Here is a 13,520-nt window from a genome sequence, read left to right as displayed (position 1 = left end):
GGGGTGGTTCCCGCCTGCAGCTCTTCCCTCCCAGAGCTTGCCCTGCAAGCCCTGCAGCAGTCCTTACCCCGGCCCACCGCCGGGGCCCGGGCCGCCTCCTCCTCGCCCGTCCCTCGGCGACAGCAGGTGGCCGCCGCTGTGGACTCGTCCCGCGCAGCCCCACGCCCGGCTCCCGCGCCGCGGCCTCCCCCAGCCTCGGCCCTGCGCGGTGCCTTCCTGACCTCGCCTCCCGCACTCCCTCCTCCGGGCCGGGCCCCCCGCCAGGCCGGGCCCCCTCGGACCCCAGCGCCGGCAGCCCGCCGGGGGCAGAGCGGGGCTCGCAGCCCGACCTCCGAGGAAACACCTTACTGCCGCTCCCACCGGGTCAGGGCCTTGTCAGAGCCCTCAGGCAATCTCGTCCCTGCCCCGCAGGGTGACGAGGGTCTCTTGCTGGGCGCCTGGGAGGCTCGGTGGTTGAGCGCCTGCCTTGGGGTCCGAGGATCGAGTCCCGCATCGGGCTCCCTGCGTGGAGCCTGCTCCTCCCTCTGCCTGTGTCTCTGCCTCTCTCTGTGTCTCTCATGAATAAATAAATAAAATCTTTAGAAAAATAAGGGTCTCTTGCATCTATATGCATAAAGCTTTCGTACATTCAAAGCGCTCCCCCCCCCGCCCCCGTGGGGCCTTGGACGGTTCCCTCCCCACCTTGACCTAGCGCTCTCATTTCTCTTTGTTCCTTCCTCCTCCTGCTGCGGAGTTTGCTGAAGAAAAGCGCAAACCGAGCCACTGGGCCCCTAGATAGGCCCCAGCGGCTCCACCTCCCGGCTCCTCAGCTGCGTCCCCTCCCCTGGGGTCTCCTGCCCCTCCGGGTCCTCTCCCTCCGCGGACTCTGCTCCGCCCTAGGTTAGAGACTAGGAGTGTCAGGGGTTTCCGCTACTTCTCTTCCCCTCTCCCTCCAAACGTGTCCCTAACTTCACTCTTCCTTGACAACCTTCACTATGGAGAGGAGAGGAGAGGAGAGGAGAGGAGAGGAGAGGAGAGGAGAGGAGAGGAGAGGGTTCGAGGAAGTTCCCCAGGGTGGTTTTGCTAATACCTCCGGAGGTGCCCTCCTTACTACCAACGCAGGGGTCTGCATTTCTGTTTCCCTTCTTCTTCTTCTGGTTTTTCTTTTAAATTTTTATTTATTTATTTGAGACAGAGAAAGCACTAGAGAGAGAGCAAGTATGAGTAGGGGGAGAGGGAGAAGCAGACTCCCCACTGGGCAGGGATTCCCCAGGTGGGACTCAATCCCAGGACCCTCCCCTCCCCCCCCATCATGACCTGAGCTGAAGGCAGACGCTTAACTGACTCAGCTAACCAGGCACCCCACTGTTTTGCCTCTTGAAACACTAGCTCTTTAAGGGTGGGGACTGTCCCTCATATACCTGGTCCACGATGGGTTGCCCCATGGGTTTGTGTGCCTATGAGCCTGTGCCTACAAATATAAAGAACTAGAAGGACCATCTGAAGTTAAGAGAGCAAAATACAGAACAGGACTGCAGTGCTAAAGGAATGAATATGATACAGTATCAGTCAGATCCCTTTTGGAAGCAGGGCCACCATCAGTCTGCTGTCTTGTCTAGAGCAGAACAGGAGTCTGGATTCCTGGGGAAGAAGGTGAGACCAGAATGGATGGGCTGGCCTGCCCTCATAGTCTCTTCTCCCACAGCAGCACCGCCTGCTCTGGGCTCTTAGGCCAGCCCCCAATTCTAATCTGGATCAGGTCTTCTCTTTCACCGTGTGAAGATCCAGGGAGCCAAGGGGATCAGAGTACTTCAAAGCTCTCTCTTCCAGCAGGAGAGAGAAAAGCACTTTTTCTTGAGGCTACAGTAGGTATCTGCGAATAGCCCCCGTTTCTGGTGAGGGTTGGCTTCTGGAAGGAAGGGCACTGCTTTATTTAGTGATTCACTACGTTCTGTCCATTAGGTTGTATATCTGTGTCCAAAGGCTACAGCACCAGGGCACTGCTGGTTGCCTGTACCCAGCACCTGTGACTGACAGGTGTTAAAAGTTCAGTAAGCATCTGTGGGAGGGAAGAAAGAGCTCAGGGGTAGATGTTTCTAGGGAGGATGCACTCATGTAAGGGCCTGTAGAAGGTGCAGAAGGTCAGCCCCCTGAGAAGTTCCATGGAAGGCAAAAAGCCTCTCAGGAATGCACCACTCAGGCCAGAACAACTCATGAGCTTTTTAGATTTTTTTTTTTACTTTTATTTATTTACTTTTAAATTTAAATTAAATTAATTCAATTAATTTTTAAAATATTTTATTTAAATTCAATTTTCCAACACATAGCATAACACCCAGTGCTCATCTCATCACATGCCCTCCTTAATGCCCGTCACCCAGTTACCCCATTCCCCCCACTCTGTTTTGGTTTTTCTCTTCAGTCTTATTTTTTAACACCCCCCCCCCCCCCCCCCCCCCCCCCGCCAAAGCAGTGCTTAACTAATGATATTTTGTGCAGCTCTTTGTATTCATGATAGAAGAGATGTGAAGAGGGCAAAGGAAATAGCCGGCTTTGTGTTCACAAAGGAGGGAAGAAAACTTCAATGAATATGAAAAGGTGTGTGTGTGTGTGTGTGTGTGTGTGTAACCTTTGAAGAATACACAAAAGCAAACTCACAATTGTGCACACAGCTATACATCTGTATTCTAGGGATTGGAAATCATGAGTTCACACATAACCATCTTCTGATTCCAGTGGACATCAGAAAGTTCATTCTTGTTTTCTCTGACAGTGAGAAACCTGGCTCCAAGGGGGAATATTTGAAGGAATTGAAAAGAATTAAAAAAAAGCAATAGGTCATTGTGATCTTGGCCTCCCATGTGCCAGCCTCCCTGCAATGCCTCCAAGGGTGGAGGTCAGACTAGGGCAGAAGCAGTGTAAGCAGACCAGCTTGGTTGTAGGGCACCCCTAGATTGTAAGAAGTCCCAGAAATGTCACTGCTTGAGATTGATTTAGGACACTCTATAAATATACACCAGGGCAGAGTTGAGGCAAAGCCAGCTAGAGCCTCTGTGCTTATGTCAAACCCCCAGGGTTCACTTGGGTGATCTCTGGGTAACTTCTGCTGCTGATCTTTCCTGAGATCCAGGAATCTGAGGTACGATTTTGGTTAGAATGGTATCAGATTAATTTTGGTATTTGGAGAAAACGGGAAGGGAAGAGTGAAAGAGGAGGAAGAGGAAGCTATAGATGTACCATCACTTTAAAATATTCGTAAAGACAGATAAAGTTGACGGCATACAAAATAAAATTTCCATGTGACAAAAATAATAAGGCAAATCAGAATATTAGCAGTAAACTGGGAAAATCTCTGTTGTGTACATCATGAGAAAGAGCTCATTTTCATTTGTACATGCAAAGTACAGTTGGAAGTCAATAAGACCATTTAACTCAAAAGAAAAGTGGGCAAAGGAGCTTCAAAAAAATCAAAAAGGAAGAAATATGCATGGCTTTCAAACCATAAAAAAGTGATCAACCTCATTTTCAGCAAAACAAAACCTGTAAATTCAAATTATAAGAGTATGTAAATTCAATTTTTTTTTTTGCCTAATAGATGAGTAAAGATGAACAATTTTTGGATAAATTACTGTGTGAGAGAGGGTATGGAGAAACAGGTACTAGTTAGTGGAAGTAAAAAGTGATACCACTTCTTTGGAACAATCTATCAGAATTAAAAATGCACATATCCTTTGCTCCAGGGAACCCACCTCTGCAGAATTATCCTAAACATACCTTCACATGTGTGTACAAAAACATATGCAGAGAACACTTCCTGCATCATTATTTGGGGAGGAAAAGTCTAAAAAAATCTAAATGTCAATTGAGGGAATGAATATTAAACATGACTATTATGTAAATTGAAAAATTACACAAAATTGTTCATTAACATATATATGCACAAATGTGAAAATATAGAAGTTTACTGAAAGGATATAATAAATTTATGATACTGCTCAACCCTGGGGATGGGGAGGAGAGGGAAACAGGATTGGCTGTGAAGGTCATAGAATTTTCTGCTTTTTTCTGGTTGTAGAATATTTCAGTTTTGTCTATAACATTTCATTTCATTTATCTAAGGAAAAAAGAAACAATTATGACTAAACATTCTCATCAATTCATAACACAATGAAACTGTGTTTTATCCTCTTACTTTTCTGTGTTTTTCCAGAAGGCACGATACAGATTAGTGGGTATAAGGTGGTATCTTTTGCGTGAAAAAGGCACTTGTGTGCTTGTTTACATGGAATTGTCTCTGGAGGGGTAGACAAGGTGACAGTGTTGACCGCTGGCAAGGGGAACAAGGGAGCCTGTTAGGGGTGGGAGGGAGATTTATTTTTCACTGCACATTCCAACTGTGTATATATTTAACCATGTGAATGTACTACTTAATAATTATAAAGAGCAAACAAACAAAAAGCCGTGTTAAGAGCCAGCCGTACTTAGAGAGGAAGATAGGCGTGGCCTGCCCTCTAGGTATGGAGTCACGTCCAATTACCCTTGGAAGGAAAGGCTTCTTTTGTGCTCTGAAGTCTTTGCTGGCGGAGAGGGAGGAGAGGCAGGAGTGCACACCCTCCAATCCCCCCTGAGGGAGCCATGCTAAAAGCTAGAAGCAGCCACTAACACAGAGATTATGTAATGAACAATGCAGGAAAAAAACACTGAAAAATGTCGTGTGGCAAAGATAAGTATGTTTTAGGGTGGTGGGAAGGAAACTCCATGGCCAGGCAAACTTTCAGATGGTTTTCCTGTTTTCAAGTCTGAGTCCTCGGCAAGAAAACAAAACAAACAATTCAACCAATGGAAAACAAGCCATACAAATCTAATGACAAACATGGATGAACCTTGAAGACATCATGCTGAGTGAAATAGACCAGTCACAAAAGGACGTACCCTGTATGGTTCCATTTCTATGAGGGAAAAAAAGTTGCCTACCCAGGTGGCTGACAAGCCTGACAAGCCTAAAGTCTTTCACTAGACGTTTGAAGGTGCAATGCTTAACCAGTCGTATTACTGCCTCGTGATCCCTAACCAGACCCTCCTTTATTTTTTTCCCTATAAATTTTCCTTCTTTTTCTTTTTCTTTCTTTCTTTCTTTCTTTCTTTCTTTCTTTCTTTCTTTCTTTCTTTCTTTCTTTCTTCTTCTTCTTCTTCTTCTTCTTCTTCTTCTTCTTCTTCTTCTTCTTCTTCTTTTCTTTCTTTCTTTCTTTCTTCTTCTTCTTTTTCTTTCTTTCTTTCTTTCTTTCTTTCTTTCTTTCTTTCTTTCTTCTTCTTCTTCTCTTTCTTTCTTTCTTTCTTTCTTTCTTTCGTTCTTTCTCCTTTCTTTCCTTCTCTCTCTCTTTCTCTCTTTCTTTCTTTTTCTTTCTTTCGAGATTTTATTGGTTTGAGAAAGAGAGAGCATGAGCGAAGAGGACAGGGAGAAGGCTCCCCGTGAGCAAAGAGCCCAACATGGGGCTCTATCCCAGGACCATGGGATCATGAGCTGAGCTGAAGGCAGATACTCAACCAACTGAGCCACCCGGGTGCCTCTCCCTGTAAGTGTTCTGAGGAGAGTGTGAGTGAGATACGACTTCGACATTCATAGGTAAGCGTGGTGTGCGTGCACTGCTAACATAACAATGTATATGTAACTAACAACAACAAGGAAACCAAACTAAACAGACAGCTCTTAAGTGATAAAGGCAGTGAGTCTTAGATTTCCTTCACAATAGATGGAAACATCCAATAAATCCATTTCTGTTTTCTGTGATGGCCAACAGAGGAGAAAATTTGCAGCTGCGAGAGCACTCTCTGCCCCACTCCTTTCACACAAAGCCACCGCTTGCTAACAATGTTCAAGTGGATGAGATTTCACTGCTTTTTGACCTTTTCACCAGTGTCCTAACTGAATTTCTTTCCAAAGACAGTGTCATAATATATGTGAGCCAGCATATCTCAAGCTCTGCACTTTAGGGAGAGTTCTGGTCTCTGAACTTTGACTAGAACTAGGGCAGAGGGAACCTGGTATCTGGGAGAGATATTGCTGTCTACTTATGCCAGCCAAAGGCTGGTTTTGTAACTTTGTGTAGCCATGACCCAATCCCTGCTTGCCCCAACACCCACTTTATTCTGCTTTTGAAACAACAGTCTGAGTGAAAAACAAGGTGTCCTGTGGCATGTCACCCTATAGTGCCTCTACCAATAAGAGGACCCAGCTGGTGTGCCCCGCCCAGGCTTGTGCTCTGGACCCCAAACCTCCCACTTGGCACCATGTGATCAGTACATGGCCTAATGGTGGGAAAACATCACTTCCATCAGACTCAGACCAGGGAGAAATTGAAACACCCATTACTGATTGGGAAATCTAGCTAAAATATTCCCATTCAACCTTCACCCTTGTCTAAAAAGAACTTTTATTTCAGTTGGAGTTTATTTGTCCAGCAAATAGGAGCTCTGGCTCAGGGAGCAGGATTGGGGAGAAAGACAAATTGGATGCAATTTGAATCCTTGAGTTTTTGTTTGTACCACCCTCAAACAATCTCTAATTAATTGTCAGAAATATTACAAGCTTTTGCTCTCTGAGACCAAAGAACCCTTCAATACATCTTATTTTTTCTGGTGTTAGAAAAAACAGGGCTCATTCTACACTCTTCCATAACTCCAAACAATCAGGCCACAGGTGATTCTTGGCTTCTTCCACACTCTAACCTGACTCTTTTTCTGGAAAAACATGGAGAGGCAAGTGCTAATGTCACATCCCTTTCTGAGGGCTGAGAATTTGAGGATGGAGGGTAATCCATCCCAAAGGAGGGAGAATAAATCAAACCAGGAAGGGCATGCATGGGACTGCTTGGGCCCTTTAAAGCTTTCTTTGAAGAACTTCCTTGGAGGCAACAGCTTCATCTTGGAGCAACCGTGCTGTCACCTCTTCACTTACTTCCAACTTTAACCTGCCTGCCTTAGCGTTTCCATGGCATGCAATTCTCTACACTGCCCCTCAGGTTGGCACTCTCTCTTTCTTATTCTTTCCTGTTTTTATCCCCATATTTTTCACATTGGTGGCGCAGGTCCTCCACAAAACTGGTTCATGGCAGAAATCCTGATGATTTGTTCATTCATTCACCTTGCTTTTACTGAGCACATATTTTACACTAAAGACTTAGACTTCATTCTGTTAATTTAAGAAGTGATATAATTTACAACTCTTTGAGAAGACTTTACTTGTAAATTTCTCACTTCAAGTAAGCTATAATTTCGTTTTTCGATATGAAGGTATCAGACAATGTCCAACAGAGTGTTGTGAATCACGAGTCTACACCTGGTATCTGGTAAAAGGTCTGCCACGTTGCCCCCGTGTATTTATACCCGTGAGTGCAGTGCTCATTTTACCCTGTGGTTCTCACTAGCACCAATGTTTTCATCTTGAAGCTGTATAGCTGTTCCCTGAGATTCAGAGGTACTTAGCTTTCCACCTTTGAAAAAACAGCATTTTAACTTCACCAATACCGCTAAATACATACTGTTTTCTCTCCCACTAGCTCTTAAAGCTGGATGTTCTCGGAGCTTCACATCCCTACCAGGCCCATCCCCAGTGCACAATAGTAATGAGAAGTACACAAGCTTCAGCCTAAGTCCCATTGCTTTAATTCTGGTGCCCAGAGGTCTGCTGTTTCCTTCCTAGTTTCTCACATTGATCCCATAGGTCTGGGTTTTTTCTTGGTTTCCTTGTCTAGGCTTCTAGTTTCCTTTTTTTTTTTTTTTTTAAGATTTTATTTATTTATTCATGAGAGACACACACAAAGAGAGAGAGGCAGAGACACAGGCAGAGAGAGAAGCAGGCTCTGTGCAGGAAGACCGATGCAGGACTTGATCCCAGGACTCTGGGTTCACACCCTGAGCCGAAGGCAGACGCTCAACCACTGAGCCACCCAGGCATCCCAAGGCTTCTGGTTTCCTATTGAGATTAAAGACTGTGGTGTCTATGTCTTCCCGGTATTGGTTCCTTTAGGCACCCTCTAAAGTTTTATGTGATCCTGGTGAAGCTGTGAAGGTTGGCTTCATCTCCCTCCTAATCCCCAGATAATAAAGTATGGGCCTGTGGCCTAGGTTGGCCAGTCAGAGGACTCTATCTTCCTTGACTGTGGTGGTTGGTTCAGGAATAAGTAGAACCCACGCCAGCCCAAACAGAGCCCTTCTTAGACCTTTTTTTTAAACTTAAGATATCTGGAGAGGATCCCTGGGTGGTTAACAGTTTAGCGCCTGCCTTTGGCCCAGGGCATGATCCTGGGGTCCCGGGATTGAGTCCCGCATCGGGCTCCCTGCATAGAGCCTCTTCTCCCTTTGCCTGTGTCTCTGCCTCTCTCTCTCGGTGTCTCTCATGAATAAATAAATAAAACTTTTAAAAAAAATAACTTAAGATACCTGGAAAGATGTTCTCTATCTATTAGGACTGTCACACTTGGAGAAAGTGAGACAGGAGTAGCTAACAGCCATCTTGCCTTTGACAACAGAGCCTACATTAAGGGGAAGACAAGCAGGGGCAAGGATTATTGCCCTCCCCTTCCCGACCCCAGGCAGCTTGTGTGTACAATCAGCTTCTTCTAGCAACTCTATATCTGTTGGCTTCAAGAGAATATTTTGCCTCCCATATTTACCCCTTCTCCTTTTTTTAAAGATGGATTTAAACCAAGATGCCTCCAGGAACGAGGACGAAATGAGTATATTCACAGAGGAATCCAAAAAATACAGTTTGGGGGAAAATGCAATAATTTTTGATGAGATGGGTAAAGGACAAGAAGCAAGTTCTGTCAATTATTGTAGATACAATTTTCTGATTAAATCTGGAAAAAAAAAAAAGGCAGCCTGTTCTTTCTGCTTTTATTGTATTAACAGCTAAGGTAGCTAAAGTTATTTAAAATAAAATTAAATTTATGATCCAAGTAGCTTATTTTTCCCTTTAAATCTCACTGTAAATATATTTGATTTCTTGTAGAAATTGATTTCCTTCTGTTTAATTTTATGGTTTTATTATCATACTCTTGATTTTTCTAAACTTGTGTGTGAATATATCATTGATTGAATTGCAATTAAAAAAAATTATGTAATTTGAAATTACATAAATAGATAGATTTACCTATTTATCAATCTATTATCTATCTCTCCCTCTCTCTCCTCTATCCATCTCTATCTATCTATCACCTATCTATCATTTATCTAATCTTTTGCCATTTGACTTTGCAGCACCTCCCACTATAGTAAATGTAATTTACATCCATGTCCATTGACTTTGGTCTTGGCCATATGACTTGCTTTGACCAGTAGACTATGGGTGGAAATGACTAGTGTGCCCATTCTAAGTTGAGGCCTTATTACTTTCCACCAACAATTTTGGATCTCCTGTTCTCGCTCAGGAAGAGAACAGATAGCTGTTCATCCTTCTGGTTTCATCCCAGGATGAAGACATGGAGTAGATCTGTAGCCAACCTGAAGCCTAGAGTCCACCTGAGCCCAGCCACATCCAGCCAAAACTAATTGCCAAACCAAATTGTCTAAACATAGTCAATCTGCAGACCTGTGAGCATGAAATAAATAAATGTTTGTTGTCATAGGCCATTGACATTTTGACATTACTTGTTACAGTAGCATTTGAGATTTGAGTGCTACTTGCTATAGAGCATGAGTATAGCAAACCTGACTACATAGATGACCGGTGAAAAAGAGTTCTGAGTGTATCACTTAAACCCTTGATCACATTGCATCTGAGGTCAATGCCACTCGATTATGTGAGTTGAGTTTCTATTAATAGGAACTAAACAATTCTTGACCAATACAAAAACCCTACCCTTCTTAAGATTTTGACTAGTCATTACCAAATCCCTTTACCAGAATATTGATTCTGTATATCTGCTGGAATACTGACATAAGTAGTAGATTACCACAGCAATTGCACTGTTGCCACAGCGTGACCTTTAATCTCACCCAACACCCAACACTTTTAATGGGGCTACTATATCCCAAATGTCAAATAATCATCTGTCCCTTATCCTCGGGGCTGATATCTACCCTAACTATGGCAGAACTTGCCCTGGGATGCTTCCCTTTTTAGCCTCTGCCACCGGGTCTGTTTCTTCAGTTCCTTTGGTCTACTTAACATTTGCCAGTACCCTTGTCCACAAACCTACATACCTGAAATAGAATCTATTTTACTATGATTTACTGAGATCATGACCTGAGCAGAAATCAAGAGTCAGACGCTTAACTCTTATCCAACTGAGCCACCCTGGCGCCCCACTACTAATCTACTTTCTGTCTCTATGGATTTACCTGTTTTGGACATTTCATATAAATGGAATTAGATCATTCTCTCACTTATCTTGCATTTTACTATGACAATGTAAATATGGTAAGTATAAAAAACAGGGCAGCCTGGGTGGCTCAGCGGTTTAGCTCTGCTTTCAGCCCGGGGTGTTATCCTGGAGACCCAGTATAGAGTCCCACATCGGGCTCCCTGCATGGAGCCTGCTTCTCCCTCTGCCTGTGTCTCTGCCTCTCTCTCTCTCTGTGTCTCATGAATAAATAAATAAAATCTTTTAAAAAAAGTATAAAAAACAAATGCAAGATAAACATTTTTTCTTTAATTCGTGAGTTATCTTTGACTTTACTTCAAATAGAATGTTGTTTTCTAACTTACCCTGAATTCTATTCTGGAGTTAATTTGTGAGAAGAGGAAATCTGAAAATGTAGATCAACTTTGTCAGAATCTAGAAATGGGACGATGGCGAGCAAAAGTGGTGGATATCTTTCCATGGAGCAGGTGCATAGCTCCAAGAAAATTAGAGGGGATTATTTATACAGCATATATTTATATAGTATAGATGACATTAGGCCAAAATTTTAGAGTGCTCTTTGGACTCTTTAATTCTTCTTTTTAAAGGACATTTATAAGATATTTTAAAAATTTTAAGCACAGATAATATAGAAAACACAAATAGCAAACACTTCTATTCTCACAAAGGTTTTTTTTTAAGATTTTATTTATTCATTTATTTATTCATGAGAGACATGGAGAGAAGGCAGGGACACAGGCAGAGGGAGAAGCAGGCTCCCTGCAGGGAGCCCAACATGGGACTTCATCCCAGAACTCCCGATTCACGCCCTGGGACAAAGGCAGATGCTCAACTGCTGAGCCACCCAGGCGTCCCACAATCTAAGATTTATAACTGTATACTTTTGTCCTATGAGCTTTATCTTTATTTCTCTGAAGAAATAAAATATTATGAGTGTAGCTAAAAGTCCTTTTAACCACCATTCTTAGTTCTTCCCTCTCCCTCTCCATCCCATGAGCAGATAAGTTCTTCTTTTTGATTCAGATCAATGTCATTTACTATTCAAGTTGTTTTAAAACTTGTTTTTAATCCATGTGTTTTTGAGATATGTGCACACAAAACTGCATGGATCTAGTTTATTCCTTTTAATGACATCACAGTATTACACTACCCATATACCGTATTTTTTATCCATTCCTCTACTGATGTATATTTAGGTTGTTTCCAGTTCTTTTGCTATTCTGGAGAATGTTCTAAGACCATTCTTGTATGTGTTCTCTAGTGCACTGCACAGGAGCTGACATGTTACTCAGGATCTCTCACCTCCTTTTGAAAAATACAAGAAACTTTAATTTTATACAGCACCACCTTATCTTACATGCTATTTCATGAGGTGCTTTAGTTCCACTTTCTTTATGTATTCATCATCAATATAATATACACTTAGACAGTGAATGCATATTTAGATTTATTTAAAGCTTTATCAGTTTCTTTGCTCACCATTTTTTCAGGGATCATTTATTTTTTCTTTAGTATGCGTATGTATGTGTGTGAGAAATAGAACATGCAAATAAAACTATATGAAAATGTGCAAGTACTACAGCCTTTATGTATGAGTAATGTGAGATCTGAGATACACTTTGAAATAACCTGGGAGGGGAGAAAGTTGGTGATGGCATAGATGAAGTAATATTGGTTGTGTTCTGAAGATTATTGAAGTTGGGTTATGGATACAAGGAGCTTATGCTATTTGCTCTATTTTTGTGTATAACTGAAAATTGTCATACATGTTAAGGAATTTAGAAAAAAGAAAAAGCACTGTACTGGCAGCAAAGGTCCTGGGCTCCCACACTCATTCATCAGCTGACTAGCTGTGTCACTTTTTACAAGCCACTTCCTTCCCCTAGGTCTCAAGTTTCTTCTCTTTAAAATGAGAGTTGAACCAGATGATATTTAAAATCCCTTCCTGCTTAGATATGGCCGGAAACATCATAAATCCTTTTCATTTTGCTATTGTTTTTTATTTTTATTGAGATATAATTCCCATACCATAGAATTCACCATTTTAAGTTGTACAATTCAGTGGTTATATAGTGGTTAAGGTTGTATAACCATCACTACCATTTCATCCTAGAACATGTTCATCACTCCAAAATGGAATCCCATACTCATTAGCAGTCACTCAAAATTCTTTTCTTACCGTAGTCCCTAGCAACCACTAATCTACTTTTATTTATTTATTTTTTTGTAGGAATGAGGGAGGGCAAGAGGGAAGGGCATAAAGAATCCTAAGCAGGGATCCCTGGGTGGCGCAGCGGTTTGGCGCCTGCCTTTGGCCCAGGGCGCGATCCTGGAGACCCGGGATCGAATCCCACGTCGGGCTCCCGGTGCATGGAGCCTGCTTCTCCCTCTGCCTGTGTCTCTGCCTCTCTCTCTCTCTTTCTGTATGACTATCATAAATAAATAATAAAAAAAAAAAAAAAAAAAAAGAATCCTAAGCAGATTCCATGCCCAGCATGGAGCCCAGTCTCACAACCCTGAGATCATGACCTGAGCAGAAATCAAGAGTCAGACACTTAACTCTTATCCAACTGAGCCACCCTGGCGCCCCACTACTAATCTACTTTCTGTCTCTATGGATTTACCTGTTTTGGACATTTCATATAAATGGAATTAGATCATTCTCTCACTTAGCAAAATGTTTTCAAGGATCATCCAATTGTAACGTGTACTAGTACTTCATTCCTTTTTATGGCCAAAGAATAATCCATTGTATGGATAATACATTTTGTTTAATCACTTATCAGTTGATGGATGTTTGGGTTATTTACTGTTTTTGGCTCTCAGGAATAATGCTGCAAGAAACATTCATATCTATGTGTTTGTGTAAACATATCAATTCTCTTTAGCATGAACCTAGAGATGATGCTGAATCATCTATATTTAATTTTTTGAGAAACTACCAGACTGTTTTCCACAGTGACTGCATCATTTTACATTACCACCAGCAATGCTTAAGGGTCCCACTTTTTTCACATCCGCACCAACACTTGTTATTGTCTGTGGTTTCTTTCTTCTTTCTATTTGTAGCTATCCTAGTCATTATGGTTTTTGATTTTTTTTTAAATTAATTTTTATTGGTGTTCAATTTACCAACATACAGAAAAACACCCAGTGCTCATCCCGTCAAGTGTCCAC

At 42.4% G+C, this 13,520-nt stretch overlaps 1 protein-coding gene across 1 annotated transcript in view; it reads left to right on the top strand.

Moving 5' to 3' along the window:
• The first annotated feature begins 5,349 nt into the window (after positions 1-5,349).
• ADIPOR2 (adiponectin receptor 2) overlaps positions 5,350-13,520 on the top strand; it is a 138,045-nt gene continuing 129,874 nt past the window's right edge. Inside the window, exon 1 of the mRNA XM_041736630.1 lies at positions 5,350-5,602. The gene's annotated coding sequence lies outside the window, so the exon portion shown is untranslated. The remainder of the gene's footprint in view (positions 5,603-13,520) is intronic.

The sequence above is a fragment of the Vulpes lagopus genome, chromosome 21, assembly GCF_018345385.1.
Source record: "Vulpes lagopus strain Blue_001 chromosome 21, ASM1834538v1, whole genome shotgun sequence".
NCBI classification, from domain to species: Eukaryota; Metazoa; Chordata; class Mammalia; order Carnivora; family Canidae; genus Vulpes; species Vulpes lagopus.
Note: the sequence above shows the minus strand (reverse complement) of the source record. Positions and strands in the feature narration are given on the sequence as shown.